General features: G+C 39.0%; 1 protein-coding gene across 5 annotated transcripts in view; it reads left to right on the plus strand.

Moving 5' to 3' along the window:
* Atrnl1 (attractin like 1) overlaps positions 1-11,570 on the plus strand; it is a 135,981-nt gene that overhangs the window by 1,423 nt on the left and 122,988 nt on the right. The gene's annotated exons all lie outside the window — the stretch shown is intronic.

Here is an 11,570-nt window from a genome sequence, read left to right on the forward strand (position 1 = left end):
GTTGTGAAGTAATACTACGTAGATGGCTAGTATTTGTTGTGGAGATGGAAGCAGAATCTGGGTAAAGTATCTCTGGCTTTGAGCCAAAGAATATGGCTGACATTATTCATCTATTTCAGGGTAGTTTCCTTGGAGTTTTTATCACAGCATATTTTTCGTTACTTTCCCACATTTTTACTGTTGCTGGCTAGAGCAGTACCCCATATTCAATGTAGAAATGTTTGTTTTAAACGACACTTTGAAAATTTAAGTAGGTTTTATTCTTTAGTTCTTGTTTTTGGAGGGAAATCTTAGGTGAAATTTCATAAAATTGGTTTGGAGCAGTAAGTATTTCCAGAGTTCAAAGTTTCAGGAATTAATACATAAGTTTTATAGATACCTTTAAAGAAATTTTAAAAAGGTACCAATTAAAAGTTTAAAAATGTTTTACAATGAGAACAGAGATCTGATTGAATTCATTTTTACTGAGTAGCATTATTTGCTCTGGTTGTGGTCGTGTCAGCCAGCCCTTTTACCTATTAAGAGAGTATCTTGTATATATATGCTGGGAGCCATGGACAAGGAGAAAGCTCTACTCACCTTTCACGGTTTTCTACAGAGTAGGATTGTTTGAATCATTTGTGACATTTTTGGCGGTTAGTTAGCTCCATTTATCTAAAGAGACTGCAGTGCCACAGTCCGAGACCTTCAATCCAGTCCTAGGTTTTGTAGGGATGCTTGTTAACAGCTAGATCAGCACTCTGTGACTCCTCTTAGACGCTGTCCCAGTTAGTAAGAGAAATCACCCAGATCAAGTTAAAAGTAGACCAAATAACACTGAAAGATGTTCATGAACTAGATGTACTGTTAATGGAAGGAGAGTAATATAAACTTAAATGAGGCTAAGTCCTGAACTTATTGAATATTCATCCTTGGGCAGCTGTTATTCTTATAATTCAAATGCTGTTTAATTTTTTATGAAATACAAGTTATTAGGGTAAATATACTTAGTACATGTCAGTGTTTTCTCAGGCATACTTTTAGGGGGTAAAGAAAGTGTATTTGATGTTAAAGACTGCGGCCATTTAGAAGTACAAAACTATTCTTGGTAAAGTACATTGTGAGTTATGAACAGTTTATTTGAAGACATGTTTTCATGTGAAAAGAACCGAACTTGACAATTATAGCTCAGGTCTTTCCTAGGCTGAACGATAGCAGCCTTACACATAGTCGTGAAAAGTGATTGATTAATCTTAGTAGGCAGGTGTCAAAATTAATTGGTATGTTACCTTAGTCTTTTTCTATTATAGATGTTGCAGCTAGGGAATGAGCATTCTTCAAATGCCCTTTTTGCATCTGAAGATTGACATTGGGGTAGAAATGTGGAACAAACCTATCAGAAGTGATACTGCAGAGCTGGCATTCATTGTAGCCTTTTGTTTGTTTCCATTTGAAAAGAATAAACCCTTCAAAATTGTAAGACGCTTCTGACAAAAGCAAAACAAAGTGACCACTTGCTTTCAGGCTGGAAAACATTCTGATGTAATCTACGAATAATAGTATAGATGACAAATGATATTTCTGTGATAAGCTGGCTAAATTATTTTTGTAGAGCAGTTGGAAGTTTTATTTACAAGGCTTGGTTGGTATTCTTTGTGGAAACTTAGACTGTCTTGCTGATGTAGCATTGATACTCATCACTGAGTCTGAAGTTAGAAAACATGTTACTGTATGTGAGTTATTTGTAAATATAGAATTATAAGCATTCATGTATGGGGTGCTTTAAAAATCATTAACTTTATACATAATTTTTAGACCTTCAGGTTAGTCAAATTTGGATTCCAAGTAGCATATATTTATGATGGAATTATATTTGTAGTAACTGTTATGATGGTGAGCATATACCGTGAAGTAGTGGAATGTTTTCTATCAACAAGAGATGCAGGATTAGAATTTGTAATTATTTTTTCTAAGCTCCTGGGTTTTTTTTTGTTTTTGTTTTTTTGTTTTTGTTTTTGTTTTTGTTTTGAGACAAGGTCTGTACACATCACTGGCTGTGGAACTCACTATGTAGACCAGGCTGGCTTTGAATACACAGAGATTCTCCTGCCTCTGCTACCATGCCAGGTGTAAGCTACTCTTTATGTGATATATTTATATCGAATCTTTATAGATAATGACAGGAAACCTTTGACTAATGTGAAAAATTGAATGTTCTCTGTCCCCATGTCTTCATCTTCTAAGTAAAATGATAACAGATAATTTATATTATCATTTAGATTACTAAAATATGTAACCCCATAGTAGGGATTTAAAATAATTTAAATGGCCCTTTCAGTGTAAACTGTGAAGTTGGTGTCTGCCTTTTGTTTCCATTATTTGTCTTCTTGAGCAAATGAGATTCCTCTCTTGCTTGTCTGTGCTCTCTGCTCCTTGTGAAGTCATTTTTTGGCCTCAGGGACTTGACACAGTCCTTACTTCTTTCCTGTCCAGTCTTTGCTCCTTAGGCAATTAGTGAGAAGCTGTCTAATCTTAGCCGGGCTACCAGTTTCTGAAGGAGGCTTTTCTGACAGTCCAGTCAGTCAGACCTTCTTACACGCTGCTGCATGTAGCCCAGCATTTCCTACTTGGTGCTTTTAAACAAACTACTAATTATTTTTTCTTTACATTGACACACAAGAAACTACAATTTTATCTTATTAATTTTTTTCTGTGGTCCAATACTTGCTCTGCAAGTGCTATGCTGAATTGCAGTTTAAAATTTATTTTTTGAAATATGTGGTGTAAACATATATGTATATATATATATATATATGTATATGTGCATATGTATGTCTGGGTATTTGTGTGCATGTGTGTATGTGCATATATGTGTGCTTTGTATGTAAGGTATATGTGTATGTGCATATGTTTATGCATGTATGCATATGTGTATGTGGCATTTGTGTAGTGTGTGTGTATGTGTGTATGTGCAGTATGTGCGTGCACACATATGTGTGATGAGCAGTGTAGAAGAGGGCCCCAGAGTCCTGGGAAGCAGAGTTACAGGGAGTTTTGAGCTAGCTAACATTCAGGGTACTGGGAACTGAACTCTGTCCCTTTGCAGGAGCAGTATGTGCTTGCAACTTTGGATCTGTTTCTGTAGCCCCTGAGCTATAATTTGTAATGTACCATTTATTTATTTATCTCAAGTTTAGAATTTGGGAAGTTTTGTCTTATGTCTATCTGTGAAATGATCACAATAATAATGACCGTGAAAAGAGAAAAGTTCTTACGGAAAAGTTCCAAAATGCTTGCCTTTCCTATCTCTCAGAAACTGCCGATCCTTTTGTTCTCTCAGTGCAGACTCCTTGGTGTTTTCTAGAGTTTTTTTTTTTTTTTTTTGGTAAGTGGAATCATTTGTTACATTTTTCTTTAAACGGCTTCTTTCACTATGTATCATTTTGAGACTGGTTCTGTTCCTTTTATTTCTGTGCGGTTTCTGATTTGTGGACACACCCCATTTGCTCCCCCTTTTGCCCTCTGGTGGGATCTTGGGTTGTTTCCAGTTCTTTATTATTCCTTATAAAGTGAGTGAACTCCCTGTAGAAATCTTTGTGTGGACATAGACTTTCGTTTCTCTAGGAGAAATACCAAAGAGTGCAATGTTTGGATCTTACGGTAAATACACAATTGTTTTTAAATTAAAGACATTTTATACGTATGGATGCTTTCCCTGCATTTATGTGTGCACCTCCAGAGGCCAGAAGAGGGTGGCATATTCCTTGGAACTGGAGTTAGGGACAGTTGTGAGCCACCTTGTGAGTGGTGGAAATTGAACCTGGGTCCTGGGAGAGCAGCCCATGCTCTTAAACTGCAGAGCCATCTCCCCAGTCAAATACAAAACCTTCTCGGGTAGTTATGAAAATGTTCTAGTTAATTCATATTCTTAACATTTATTTGTCTGTTTAAATGATGGATAAGTGGTATATCATTGGTCTTTTCTTAAACTTTCATTGTGTATGTGTGTGTGTGTGCACTCATGGGGCAGACCATAGTACACATGTAGTAGAGGTAAGATATCAGTTTTATTGTGGGATTCTGGGCTGGAACTCAAGCTATCAGACTTAGTCCTTACTCTGCTGAGTGGCCCTCCGTGGGTCTCCGTGGCCCTCACTGGACTTCACTCTGTGTCCCTCTCACGATACTGGATATCGTCATGTGCGTACTTGCTATCTGATTATCTTCTTTAGTGAGGAAACTTTCAAATCTTGTGTGTATTCAATTTCCCCCTTATTTTTGATTTTTATTTTGATTTCTTTCATCTATTGGATAGTTCTTTCTCATTTGGAAGTATTTTCTACCAGACTGGGGCTATCTTTTATTTTCTTTATTTTTAATTTGTCTCTATTTTCTAAACATTTTAATTTGATTTCTTATTTTTTAATGTATCTCTGTATGTGTGAGCATGTAAGTATGTGCATGAGTGCATACATGTGTGTGCATGTGAGTGTATACATGTGAGTGCATGCATGTGAGTGTATACATGTGAGTGCGTGCATGTGAGTGTATACATGTGAATGTGTGCATGTGAGTGTGCATGTAGTGTATACATCTGAGTGTATACATGTGCGTGTGTGCATGTGTAATGCCCATGGAAGGACGAGGCATTATATTCTCCCTGGAGCTGGAGTCGCAGGTGGATTTGAGCTGCCCATCATGCTGAGAACTAAACTCGGATCTTCTGCAAGAGCAGCACTGCTAATCATTGAGCCAGCTCTCCGCCCCTGGGGGTACCTTTTCTTTTCTTTCTTTTCTTTCTTTCTTTCTTTTTTTTTCCCGAGACTTTTTGAGACGGGTTTCTCTGTGTAGCCCTGGCTGTCCTGGAACTCACTCTGTAGACCGGGCTGGCCTTGAGCTCAGAAATCCGCTTGTGTCTGCCTCCCAAGTGCCGGGACTAAAGGCATGCGCCACCACTGCCTGACTTATCTTTTCTTTCTTTTAATACTTCTTGTCAAATAACAGAGGTTTTCACTTGGGCTGGTTTTAGAGTTCTAGTAATGCCAACCTCATAGAATGGAGCCTCATTATTTGCTGGAAGAATTTTTGTGGAATTTGCATTATTTGTTTGGTAGAATTTACCTCTTGTCTTAGGGTTCTGTGGCTGTTATGAATACTATAACTAAGAGCAACATGGAAGGGAAGGGCTTGTTACATCCTACAACTCTAAGTTCCAATTGAACTTTGAGAGAAGTCAGGACAGGCGCTCAAGGCCTGGTCTTGCTGACTTAATGGCCAGGTCTCCCTGACTTGCTGGCATCTGCCCAGGTGTGGAAGGCCAGCCATATGGATGGATGCTCCTGTACCAATGTAAGTCAAAAACCTGCCCCACAGACTTGCCTACAGGCCAGCCTGATGGAGGTGTTCTCTCAGCTGAGGTTTCTTCTTCCCAGATACCTCTAGCTTGGATCAAGTTGACAAAACCCAACCAAGCCAAGTGAAAGCCGAATAAACAATTCCCCCTATCAAACAACAAGCAAACAAACAATAAGAACACAACAACCAGCCAGTGAAGCCCTCTATGCCTGAAGTTTTATTGATTCTCCAGAGATAACAGGAGACTCTACATCATCCTGGTGCCAGAAGTGACTTGTTATACATGGCCCCAAAAGCCCCGACCTCAAAGGCCAAACAAGCATGCCCAATGGCATGATATTAAACAGTGTCTGTGCAGGGAGCCATACCAAGAACCCATCCTGTGACCCCATGGGAGTGGCGATCTTCTGTGAGTGAAGCTCAGGGATGGTAAAGCTTTCCTTGGGGGTCTGAGTGAGAGCACTTGATCAGTGGGTACCAAAACTAGCAAGCAAAGCTGCGAAGCTCCATCCCTCCAGATGCTCACAACCAGACTTCCTACAGGCGCCTGCTGAGACTGGCTAACTTCTCCTCTGCTCTACATGATAAGCAGTGAGGTTCTGGGTTGTGGCTGTAGTAGGTGCCACCCCATCATAGCGTGCAAAGAAGGTTTCGGCAAGAGGTAGTCAGTAATAGACTGAAAATAAACTCTATGGATTGAAAGAATTGTAATTCTTTCAATTGAGCAACTCCTGTCCAAATTAACAAACTCAAACACTTGTTGTTGAAACTACCTGTTTAGAAGCAGGCAATGGACTTGAATTCTCTTCAGACACGCAGAAGGCCAAAACCAAACCAAACCAAACCAAAACAAACCAAACCAAAACAAAAAAAACCCCAAACCAAAAAACCATAAAATTTATGTTCAGCATCTCTAAGCATTAGGGAAATGCAAATTAAAGCTATAATTACTTCGTACCTGTTAGAAAAAGCTATTACTGAAAAGATGAAAGATAGCACGTGCTGGCTAGAATGTGAAGAATCGGAAAACTGTTTAGTGGAGATGTAAATCTCTTCATCCATTTTGGAAATAGTGGGAAGATTTAAAAAAAAAAACAAACCTGAAAATAGAATTACCATGTGATTCAGCAATTCCACTTCTGGCAATATGTCTTCAATCCGACGTTTGATGCAGCGGTGTTCTCAGTCGCCCAAACTTGGAAGACTATAAGTGTTCATCAATAGACGGAGGGGTTGGAAAACGAGGTGTGCCTGCTCAGTGACATAGAGGCTGAACGGGAATGACGTCATTTGCACCATAAAATACATTGTAGCAAGTGGATAAGCCAGGAACAAGAAGAGAGTAATAGCCCTGATCTCACGTGTGGAGCTGAAAATTTGGACTCATTGCAAGGGCTGCTGTTGAGAGAGATGGGTCGGGTAAGGAAAGGGGATGCTAAGCAAATGGTGTGATGTGTATGAGGTTTCAGTTAGGTGAGAGGAGGTCCTGATGTTCCCTTGTACAGCAAGGTGATTTATGTATATTTTAGAATCCTTTAAGGTGAATTAAATGTCCTTATTGTTCAGAAAGCTAAGTATGTGAAGTGATAGGTATTTTTATTAGTGTTTTATTTGAGTGTGTGCACACATGTGCATGCATGTACATTTCTTTGAAAGCTAGAGGGTAACCCTGGGTATGTGGTATTGTTCCTCACATGCTGTCTTCCTCCCTCCCTCCCTCCCTCCCTCCCTCCTTCCCTCCCTCCCTCCCTTCCTTTGTTTTGAGACAGTGTCTTAGTATGCTTGACTGAATGGCCAGTGATCCCTAGGGATCTGTCTCTGCCTCCCTAATTCTGGAATTATGTGCTCTTGTCAATGACCCCATCCATAGTGTATACATGTTGAAACATCATATTGTACCCAGAAATAATACAAGTAGTATTTGCTAATAAATGTAAAACCACAAAGATGTACCCAACTGACTGGTAAATAATGTTTCAACTAGAAAATCTGTTTTGAGAAAGATGTCTTGGGCTGGATAGTCACTTCATGTGGTAAAGTGCTCAACATGGAAGCGTGAGGATCCGAGTTCAAGTCCCGGAACCCACATGCTAGTGTGTGCTTGTGGGCCAGCAAACCCTGGCAATGCTTTAGTCTTTGTCCACAAGTATCCCATGCAGCCACAGGTTCATGTTTTGTTTTGTTTTGTAAACATGGAGTTAGGCACCCATGCTAGTATAGCTCTTACCCATAGAAGCGTCTCTCCTGCCCCACAAACTATTTCTGTAAAAGGTTGCATATTGGATGCCTACGGCTTTGTTGCTCGGATGGTTTCTGTGCTCTCAACGTTGTCTTTGTAGTATGTTAGCAGCGCTAGTAGAAATAAATGGATGGATCTGTGTTCTGACAATTCCTCATTCATGCAGACAGTTGGCCAGTAGCTTTGAGCCCTATGTTCTCCAGTCCACTGCCTATAGTTATATAGGCAGTCTATAGTTATATAGACACTAATATGTCTGCTTCTTAGGTCAAGAACAGGCATATTGTAGTTTAATGGTAGTTGGGTGTAGTGGTTTACAGTTATAATTGCAAAACTCCATAGTTTACAGCAGGAGGATTTTCAGGATTGGCAAGGCCAGCCTTGGCTATGCAGAAAGTCCTAGGCTAGCCAGAGTTACATTGTAAGGACCTGTTTTAAAAAACTAAGAGTTTGAAATTTATAGTGCATTTTCCAAACTTTGTCAAATAGTTGAATTATGTGTTACGTAAGTTTCGGGAGAGCTGCACAAAGAGGCAGTATGTACTAATAATACCCATCAGAAATAGGAAGTAAGTGAATAAATTGAAAGCTATGTACTTACGGTCACCTGTGGCTTTGGAGTTGTAAGACTTGTTTTATAATAGTTCCAGATTGCGTATAAGTTCAAAGTGTGACAGCAATGATTTAAGGTGACATTTGGAAGAATTAAGGAGAGGTCAGAGACTTGAAAGAAAAAATTGTTCCTATCGTAGAGTGTGAGTCAGTTCTCACTGTGGAGTGTGAGTGGACTCTCAGTGTGTGGAGTGAGTAGGCTCTCACTGTGGAGTGAACAGGCTTATTCTTATTCGTATTCCTACATCTTAGTGGTGAGAGGAGATGGTGTCAGCCCCCTGTGCCCACACTAGAATAGATGGAATTCCTCTGTAGTAAGGAGAGAGAAGTTCAGTTCTTGGTCGTCCTCAACTCGCAATGTGGATGGGGGCAGGGAAGACGTCGGGGGCTGGAGAAGTCGGGGGTTAGGAGAAGTCGGGGGCTGGGAGAAGTCGGGGGCTGGAGAAGTCGGGGGCTGGGGCTGTTACCTTACAAACCTTGCAGTGCCACTGGAGCTGGGCAAGGCAGAGTGCAGTGTGTGGAGCTTCAGGTAGCCTGGGTGAAGAGCAGAGAGTCCTTCATTCCCGTCTAAGGAGGAGAGGAGAGAGAAATTGTGATTGTATGCGGCTTTGGGGGAAGGAGGAATATGTTGAACTATAGGCAGTGGACTGGAGAACATAGGACAGGACCCAGCAGTTGGCAGAGAGTAGACTCTAGGTCAAAAATGTTGGCAGAGGTTGGATTAGGAGGCTGAGGCAGGTAGATCTCTGAGTTTTGAGTCAGCTTGGTCTCCATAGAGAGTCCTGGCAGAGTATGACTCTGTCTCAAAAACAAAAACAAACAAAGAAAATCACTCTTTGGATGGGGTCGTCTGGCAATATCTATATTTCCTTAGAAATACTTTTTTTTTTTTTAATTGATACCTCTATCATTGGGCCACTTACTGGTTTCTTATTTCTTTGCGTGGTGTGTAATTCCTTTTTGTTGTAGATGGGGCATCTCTAATGAGACAACTTCTCCAGTGTTTGTTTCTGCTGTGGATTATGTCTGTTTAATGGGTTTTCTAAACTATTTTCTAATGATTTTGCTTTCTACCGTGAGTGATCTCTGGTCATCATTTCTTTACCTTGTGGTCGGGTACGATTTTGGTGATGATTTCCAGGATTTCTAGAACTGAGAGTTTTTGCAGATTTCCTGTGGCTTCGCGAATGAAGCCACGTGTGACTCTGCCTTTGCCCGGCTTCTGCTTGTTCTGAGCTAAGGATAAGCAGAAGTTAGGAGTTGTCCTAACTGTTGACTGTTCCCTTATTGTTTGTTTGTTTTCGTAAGAGATCTACTTTTTTGGAATGTTTAGGTTTTGGAACATTTTCATCAGGTTTTGTAATCTTGAGCAGAATATCCTGATATTATTAAATAAGTTGGCATGGATTCCTTTTTTCTCTAATATCCGAATGAAATTACAGAACATTTTTATTATTTCTCATTTAAGAGATGAGAAGATTTTTTTTTTTTACCAGTGAAACCATCTGTGCCCATGAGTGTTTTTGATACCTTGTTTTTAACTATAAGCTTCTTTTTATTTTTTGAAGATTTATTTATTTAATAAGTATACTGTAGCTGTCTTCAGACACACCAGAAGAGATCATCAGGTCTTATCACAGGTGGTTGTGGGCCACCACCATGCAGTTGCTGGGATTTGAACTCAGGACCTCTAGAAGAGCAGTCAATGATCTTAACCGCTGAGCCATTTCACCAGCCCTCTCCATTTCCTTTTTGATAATTAATATTTTTCTTCCTTTCTTGGTAGGTTTGTTAGGCATTTAACAACTACTATGTAAAATACTTTTTAGTTGTATTCTTTTCCCTTTTTTGATGTGATTTTACAATTTTGAAAATTTCTATTTTTCTTTTAACATTTCACTTCTTATAATTCTGTTTGAATGTGTTCTAGCTCCTTGAGTTATAATTTAGTTTTTAGTTATAATATACATGTTTAGTTAAGGTTTTGGTTTTTCAGTTTTCTAATAGTTATGTTTAGAGCAATAAATTCTGCAGAGCACTAGTTTGACTTCATCTTATAAGCTTTAGTAGGTTATGATTTTAGAATGAGTCAATTTAAAATGTTTTTTAGATGTCCTTCTGACTTAGAACTCTGTTTTTTATTCCCAGACACTTGGGGCTTTTTAACTTATATTTTCCATTATTGTACATGAGCTGTATGGATTTTTAGAAGCATGATTATTATAGCCAGCTTTCATTAATTGATTAAACTGATTTAATTCACTTCTGGTGTTTCTTATTGCTATGGCGAAAGGACAAGCAGCCAGCTACTTCCTGTAAGTTTGAAGTCATTTTTTAAATCCTGACTTTTGAAATACAGTTCCTTGAGGAAAGTCCAAAAAATATGTGGGATCCAGGTTCTAAAGTCCACGTAATTAGACAGAGCCCTCCTAACTTTCACAGCTCCACTGGGTTTTTTTCGGGGTGGGGAGCGGTGAGTATTATTTTTAGCATATGACTTGTGAGGTCCATGAAGTAAACCCATGAGACAGACACCGACTCATTTTGTTAAATCTTAGGGAAGTCATTGACATTCAGCCTGTACCTGAGTGAATGTGTAGCTCGTTCTCTAGCATCTCGCTGTGCTTTTTACAGCAGTAAACTAATTCTACTGTCTTCAAAGAATTTAGGGGTGGGGGAAGGAAGAGGAGGAGGAGAAGCAGGAGGAGAGTGAGTTGTGTGGAGGTCTGAGGGCAACTCTGGAGTTGAGTCTTTCCTTCTACCATGTGGGTCCAGGGGATCAAACTCAGGCTGTTTGACTTAACCACAAGCACCTCCATCCGCTGAGCCATCTTGCCAAGCCCAATGTCACTGTCTTTATAATCGCCCTTGAGCTATAATCGCCCTTGAGCTAAATTTCTTTTTTTTTAAGTGATGAACTTTTTTTTAAAACTTTTATTGCATTATGATGAGAAAAGTTACATGATTTCAATTTATCTGAATTTGTTAACATTTAAAAACATATTTTAAGTAAATAGAATTAAATCATATTCTTGTTTCCCTTTTGTACCCCAACTCCTCCCAGAGACCCCCTTCAATACCTACAATACCTTTTTTGTCATATTCCTTAAAATTTATAAAATATTATAACAATAAAAGTGGGTATTATAAAAGTTGTTTGATTATAAAACAATCAATTTAACAGTTTTATGTAGATGCTTGTCTACAGCAATACTGAAAATACATGTTTTTCTCAATATATGTTTTAAATAACTCCAAACATATTAACTGTGTATTTCAAAATAATACATCACTACTAGTATTTTCTTAAATGAACATGAATATATAGTCTTTTTGTTTGCTTGTTTGTTTTGTATTTAGTAGAGTTTAAAATCTTGGCTCTTAC

The sequence above is a fragment of the Mastomys coucha genome, unplaced genomic scaffold, assembly GCF_008632895.1.
Source record: "Mastomys coucha isolate ucsf_1 unplaced genomic scaffold, UCSF_Mcou_1 pScaffold21, whole genome shotgun sequence".
NCBI lineage: Eukaryota > Metazoa > Chordata > Mammalia > Rodentia > Muridae > Mastomys > Mastomys coucha.